This window comes from Capsicum annuum, chromosome 9 (assembly GCF_002878395.1).
Source record: "Capsicum annuum cultivar UCD-10X-F1 chromosome 9, UCD10Xv1.1, whole genome shotgun sequence".
NCBI lineage: Eukaryota > Viridiplantae > Streptophyta > Magnoliopsida > Solanales > Solanaceae > Capsicum > Capsicum annuum.
In genome coordinates, this window is record NC_061119.1 from 205,661,209 (window position 1) to 205,668,959 (window position 7,751).

Here is a 7,751-nt window from a genome sequence, read left to right on the forward strand (position 1 = left end):
CTACAAGAAATCTGATTTTTAGTGGCGACAATTAATGGCTAGTCAATTTGTTGCTTCAGAAACATAATATTTAGTGGTGACAATTATTATCGCTGCAATACATCATCTTTTAGCGTCGGATAATTTTTGTTGCCTCTAATACGTCTCACTATACTAAAAATTTCAGTTTTCGTTAATAATAAAATTTTGGCTTCATTTTTATAGTGACGGCTAATAAAATGTCGCCATTGAATTAATTTAGTGGCGACGTCATCGCAACAAAAAGTAATATATTTTATTTTTTAAAATTATAATAATTGAAAACTTCTAGGTAGTATATAATTAAGGACATTTTCACAAATTTTTAAAAAACAAAATATCAGTTCATCGTCTTTGTCGAACTTCATCGTCTTTGTCGAACTTCTCTCATCGTCTTTGCTCAACCTTTTGCTCAGAAAAAAGTATCATTTCATCATTTTTCTCAACCAAATCTCAATCCCATTGAAGAAACAAATTCTCTAAATGGGTTAGCTGCAATTTGTTAGGTTTGTTGGTTAAACTTTGCTCAAATCTCAAATTTTCTAAATGGGTTAGCTTCATTTGTTAGTTGAAATGCCTAAAAATTTCCACTTTATGGAAAGTGTATTTTATAGTTATTTCTCAAATTGATTTGTGGGTGTATGCATTTTTAATTTTCACATGCAATTTTATTAACTCAAATATTTTGCAGGAACAGGATGTCTCTTTGCTAGATATTTGTATTTTTTCTCAAATAAGGTTCTCAAAGTTTGTGCTCCAAGATATGTGGTCAAAAACCTTTTGAGTATATATGTATTTTTTTAGATTGCATGTGCAATTTCTTCAATTAATTTGAAAATTTATAGGAACAAAATTCTGTAAGGTCGAAGAACGAAGAATTCGAGTTCAAAATTCTTGAGGTTATAGAGCTGAAGGTACAATTTATGGTTCTCCCTAAATTATTTTTTGTATTTTGTTAATTTTTGGTCTTAAAAATTATCTCCGAATTATCGTTATCTTTATTTGGGCAAGCCGAAAGTTTATTTTTGAATTTGTAGACCTTTTGGTATTGTTAATATGATTACATGTTCGTAGATTGGGTATGTTGAATCAATAATTATTATAGAGGAAAGAATTTTTTTTAATGTTTAATGGGTGACTAGGCTTGGAGTACAGGGATGGGACAAAAAACTGGTGTGACAATTAGTGTAGTGAATGAGGATATCAGTGTTGTAGCTAGAGTTGCATCGGAAGCAATAGAAGTTCTAGTCTCAGGGATCGTGCCCCCAACATGGGACTTGTGTTATCTTTGTCCACCCAATTTCGTAGTCTTTGTTATAGACGAGTAATCTTTACTGTATGTACAAAGGAGTTGAAATACAATTGCTCCTGTTCTCGCAGCGTGTCTTACAACATTGATAGGATTTGCAGCCATGATAATGTCTTCATTCTCTCATTTTATTTTCTCAGTATACCCAAGTCTCAAATTCTTTCTTGGGTCGTCCATGGTGTTAGGTAGTGCGTCTGACACAAGATCTGAAGGTTGTGCTGTGTGTTCAGTTGACCATTTATGGTGTCTTTGTATGTTTGAAAATACTTTTTCTAGATAAAATTCAGTATTTAGTTATCAATGAGGATAACAAGTGACGGGATCTTCACAAATCACCTGAAAATGGGTTGTGACGATGAATGCTACTTTCTGGGCAATCTACATTACTGTGTGGAGAAATCTTACCCGTGTCTTGGGGGGGGGGGGGACCTGGTATAGCATTCATTTGCAAACCTTGTCTGTAGCCATGATATGTTTGTTTCTTTCTCTTTCATGTTCATAAAAAAGCAAAATCTGAGCCTTGAATTTTCCAAGGAAGATAAACATGCATCCTCATTCTCTAAGGATGATAGATCCACATTAATAGGTTCATGAATTTCAGACATATGACTAAAAAAATATGGAGGAGAAGGAGGCCGATGTTCAATTAGAAAATTAATTAACAGAAGAAAAATAGGTACTATTGGGAGTTGACTTCACAGGTTGTATGCTTGGAAGTGAATCTTGCAGACCAAATAATATTTTAATAATATTTTTTAAGAGTTAATTATCATGTTGAGTGGCCTGGCGATGTATTAGCCGTTGTACTCTAATTCTCAGAGGTTGCGTTGGCAAAGTAACAACAGAACCATATAATAATGAAATGGAAAGAAAATGATAGCACTGTGATGATTGATTGTTATTGAGAATACGAAACCTTTCATTGTTGTTTCAGGCCTGTATCTTAGTGGGGCAACCCGTATTATCGGATTTGCAGCCATAGCAGTGTCAAAGAACTCATTGCCTGAGTTAATCACTTGTCTGAGCCTCAAGTCTTTTTGATATGACTGAATACATTGACGACCCCTCAAACTTGGTGATCATTTTTTTAGAGGGTCTATAGATCATGACTTAAGGTTTGGTTGAGGTTGAGGAAGTTGTCTTTGGTTCAAAGGTTGGGGGCACGATCCATGAGAATAGAACTTCTATGGCTTCCGGTGCAACTCTAACTACATCACTGGTATCCTCATTCACTACACTAATTGTCACACCAGTATTTTTTCTCATCATCCCTGTACTGCTAGCCTAATCACTACACTAATTTGCTCGTACTTCTCAAAATGTTAATGAGTGCACGTTTGATTCCTTTTTCCCTGCACCTGCGTATGGGAAACTATAATAATTTAAAATCACATTGGATACTTCATTTTTTATGTTTGTCCAGAACATTACATTTGTTATTAGTTTCTTTTTGTTTAATTATTACTGTATCATATTCTCTGTTCATGGAAAGCATCTTGCATGGTCTGTGAGCTTCACTAAATTGTGATGTGTGTTCGGTTGACGAGTTACGGTGTCTTTGTATGATTGAAAAATTCCTTTTTCGGATAAAATCTGTAGTTAGTTATCAATAAGGATAACAAGTAACTATATCTTCACAAATCACCTAGAAATAGGCTGTGATGATGAATGCTTCTTTCTGACAATCTACATTACTGTGTGGAGAAATCATACCCGTGTCTTGGGGGGGGGGGGCGAATTGGTATAGCATTTATTTGCAAACCTTGTCTGCAGCTATGACATGCTGGTTTCTTTCTCTTTCATGTTCCTAAAAAAGCTAAATCTAAATCTTGAATTTTCCAAGGATGATAAACATGCCTCCTCATTCTCTAAGGATGATAGATCCGCATTATTAGCTTCACAAATTTCAGACATATAACTAATAAATATGGAGGAGAAAGAGGCCGGTGTTCAATCAAAAAATTAATTTACAAAAGAAAACATAGGTACTGTTGGGAGTTGACTTCACAGGTTGTGTGCTTGGAAGTGAATCTTGCAGACCAAATAGTAGTTTAATAATATTCTTTAAGAGTTAATTATCATGTTGAGAGGTCTGGCGATGTGTTGGCTGGTATACTCTATTACTCAGTTTCTTTGGATTTGGAGTGTTTTGTGATATTTACAATACACTTCGATCTTGTATTTATTTTGATTATTGTCAAACTTGTATCTTTTATTAATAAATTGTCCTTTTTAATGATTTAAAAGATAGGAATAAGATAGGAATGGATAAAAGTTGGTTGGATATCATGAATAGAGTTGACCAAAGATCTAGAGATGGAGTAGATAACTTTCTTAATTGGGCGTTCAATCAATCTGGGGTGATAACTAGTATTCGATGTCCTTGTAAGGAGTGTAGGAACACCGTGTTTAAGCTGAGAATTGATGTAAGACTATCCTTGTTGAATAAGGGCTTTTGGGATTCTTATCGAGTGTGGGGTTATCATTGAGAAGTATTGGTTAGCGGTGAAAATTCTAATCCTGCTGGTAGTGATGAAGTAGAAGATGATACAATTAAAAAGGACGATGTTATTGAAATGATTCATGATGCTTGTGGATATACAAATTTGGAGGATAATACTAATTCTCGGGAGGACAATAAAGAGCCAAATGTGCATGCAATAAAGTTTTATAGATTGTTAGAAGATGCTCAGATAGAACTTTATCCTGGTTGCACAAAAGTCTCAAAATTATCTTTTGTTGTTAAATTACTCCACTTAAAGTGTCTTAACCATTGAAGCAATAAATCCATGGATGAGCCGTTGAACTTTTTTTTTAAAGGTTCTCCCTGAGCGGTCATTTGTACCCAAGTCTTTCTATGAAGCAAAAAAAGTTCTTTCCGATCTCGGCTTGGGGTACACCAAAATTGATGCATGTAAGAATAATTGTATATTATATTGGCGTGATTATTTGAATTTCCAATCATGTCTCAAGTGTGGTGAATCTAGATGGAAGTTGGAAGAACATAAAAACAAGAAAGTGGCTCATAAAGTATTGCAGAATTTTACTATCAAACCAAGGCTTCAAAGTTTGTACATGGCAAAAGAGACGGAAAAAAAGATGAGGTGGCACAAGGAGGAAAATATTGATGATGGTGTCATGCGACATCCATTTGACTCAATTGAATAGAAATCTCTTGAGCTAGGAAAGCATCTTGTTTCACTATTATTGTATCATATTCTTTGTAGAAAATATCTTTCATGGTCTGTGAGCTTCAATAAATTGTGATATGTGTTCAACTGACTAGTTACGGTGTCTTTGTATGATTGAAAATACTTTTTCTAGATAAAATCTGTATTTAGTTATCAATGAGGATAACAAGTGATGGAATCTTCACAAATTTCTTGAAAATGGGCTATGATGATGAATGCTTCTTTTCGGATAATCTACATTACTGTATGGAGAAATCTTACCAGTGTTTTGGGGGGAGGGGCGACTTGGTATAACATTCATTTGCAAACCTTAATTGTTTGCAGCCATGACATGTTGGTTTCTTTCTCTTTCATGTTCATAAAAATGAAAGAAGATATGGATCAGGATTTGCAAAAGAAACTGGAAGAGGAGCGTGAACACATGAAATGAGAAGTAGAGAAAATGTTTCAAGAAAAAATGGCAGCTCTCATGGCTGGAATGCAACAGGTACTTTCTTGTCCAACTCATTGTCTAGAAAAGAACCATCAACACTTGACTTTCTTTTTTCTGCAAGTCACAAATAAAAATTCATTATTTGCAAATAAAAATGTAAAAATAGGCTAAGGACAATGAACGGAATTCCAAAAATATTACCAAAGAAAGAAAACACAGGATGATGAGACATATAAGTTGCTGTATCCAATGTGTCTTCAGTTCTTCTTCTCTTCTTTCACTTCACAGCCTTATGTCTCTCCTAGTTTCTTGTGATTGATGCTTTGTAGTAAAACTAGCCATCGACATTCTTTGTAGCTTTGTTTCTTGATTCTTTTACTCTCTTTGGTGATTGTTTGTCAGTTAATTCTACCCACTCTCGTTCTCGTGAATGTAATAATCTATTTATATTATATGCTGGTATGAATTTGTTGTTCCACCATATCATTTTCCCTCTTATTCTTTGGATAATTTTCTGAAAGCTAGTTTAAATGGTGATACGTTTGCATTGTCTTTCCGGAATCTTTATCAAACTATGGAATTGCTTAAAGCTTGAGATTTGCATCGGGAAAGATCAAATTGAAAAAACAAATATACAGAAGGTATATGATTTTCTTGTTAAGATGTATAGGTTATAGAACCTATTGAAAAAGTATATCATGGACTTGTTTTCCTTTGGATCTGATGGGTCAAATTGGTTTGACCCGAACCCAGAGATATTTGACTTGATTCCACCAAGAGCTAGGGTGTATAGTGCTGTGTAGAGAAGAGCAAGTAGCTGGCCTCTGTCTTCAATGCACTGACCACCTTTTCTTGGGTCACATTCAGGGGGCTTCATGCTTCAAATGGATGTCGCCAGTGTCAACAGTGTTACCCCTTGGTTAGACATGAGATACATATTAGGGAAGTTCAAGTTTTAAAAGTTAAAATGGTATTTTGTTACTTCTTTCATATGTAGAATAAGCAAAACTTGTAGAATCATATAAATGATCTAGGCTAGCTAATATGTAGAACACATGTCATGATTTAAGTGAATAGCTGCTAGAATTATGCAAAAGTCTTCCTTTCAGGATCATTTTCTTTTACTGGATCTAAGTCTAGGCTATATGTTGTCTGTTAGTATGAAATATAGGAAATGACTTCTCTATTTTTAATTTGCGCAAGAATCTTACCGCATCAGCAATTGAAGCGAAGATCGCAATAGTCAAATAACGGCCAAGTTTAGCTTCTGCCAAGAAACCACCAAGAAGTCCAAAACCTGTGCATGATTGAAACGAAGCTTTAGTGAGTTAGAAAAATATAAATATAGTTATATTCTATAGAATGGAGAGAGTAGTCGATTCTAATTACTATTTCTGTAAGCACCTTAACGGAGAAGGAATGTGAATACAAAAGGAGATTTAAGGATAGGGATGATATTATACTTGGATTCTAGACTTTCTAGTTTAAAGAAAAATGTGAGAATAAATGATTAGGCCAAAAGATAGAAAGGTAGAATGTAGCAGTAGGATTCTATTGCTATTATATCTGCAAAAGTTGGAATATATTGATTGATTGCAACAGGTTTGTTTGTATTTGGAAGGATCATTTTCTAGTCTAAAAAGTTTACAATCTATTGAGATATTATATTGGAAATTGACATATATTTGAATGAACGTGGTTATTATCTCTACACAATGGGACCAGTTTTCACAACCTTTAGGTTATTCTCACTTTACATCTGGTTAGTTTGAGGATTTGAGCTTCGATAGTGAATTGACATAGGCTAGAAAGCAGGGGTTGAGCTAGGAGGGCCAAGGGGGTTCACCCGAATTTCCCTCGGCAAAAAATACATTGTTTATACATGGTTAAAAGTATTATATATATATAGCAGATTCGAAAACAACATCTCTACCTCTACAGGGTAGAGCAAGATTTACGTACACTTTAATCTTTTCAGGGGTGAAGTTGGAATTAATCTTTTCAGAGGTGAAGTTGGAATTAATCCTTTCAGGGGTGAACTTGCCACTTCATTAATGAAATCTTCACCACGACCTTTTAGTTCATTCAGTACTTTCACTGCCACTTGACTCCCGTTAATCAAACTTCCTTTGTATACATTACTGAATCCTCCGTGTCCTAGTTTGCTTTTGAAGCGGTTGGTGATTCTTTTGGTATAACCATAATTGTATCTCTTTGGAGCGTATGACCCATAGTTCTCCAATAATGCTTTAACTTTTTGGTGATCCACAACTTTAGATCCCAAAACCTGATATATTTGTACCATAAGATCTTATTTCTGAAGCAGAAGAGTAAAACCAACAGTCCAACAGTAAACAAATTAGCACCCCTGGAAAGAAAAGTCATGCACCATCAAAGAATATAAATTAATTCGGAGAATTAAAAAGAGGACCTATGGCTACCAAGAACCAGATTGTCTGAATGTGACCCCTTTTTGATGTTTCTGCTGTTAGATTGCTACCTTCTGCAACACCCGCAAATGAACACTTCTGCCTGTCCAATTAAGCGATAATGTCTGTTAATGATAAAATTAAGTAGATGTCTCCCTTTGTGACAAGAAAATTTGTTGGTTTTATCAATCTGGCATCGACCTCCATCATGGTGACATTTGTTACAGTCATCAGACAGTTTCCATTATACCAAGAGCCAGAAAATTTGACATTTGTTCAATCAATTTGCATGCTGCCTAAAAGGTTGTATAAAATCTCTCCAATGAGGGTCACCTTTTTCCTCCTAAAGGACAAAAAGAAGGAACATGTTA

At 34.8% G+C, this 7,751-nt stretch overlaps 1 long non-coding RNA gene across 2 annotated transcripts in view; it reads left to right on the top strand.

Annotated features, from left to right (window-relative positions):
- The first annotated feature begins 323 nt into the window (after positions 1-323).
- The window catches only part of LOC107854022, a 25,434-nt gene continuing 18,006 nt past the window's right edge, over positions 324-7,751 (top strand). Inside the window, exons 1-4 of one of the 2 annotated variants that reach the window (XR_001669920.2) lie at positions 333-524; positions 710-756; positions 864-932; positions 4,893-5,005. This is a non-coding gene — a long non-coding RNA (uncharacterized LOC107854022). Of the gene's footprint in view, positions 525-709; positions 933-4,892; positions 5,006-7,751 lie in introns of both variants that reach the window. The other variant, XR_001669917.2, reaches the window with a different exon arrangement.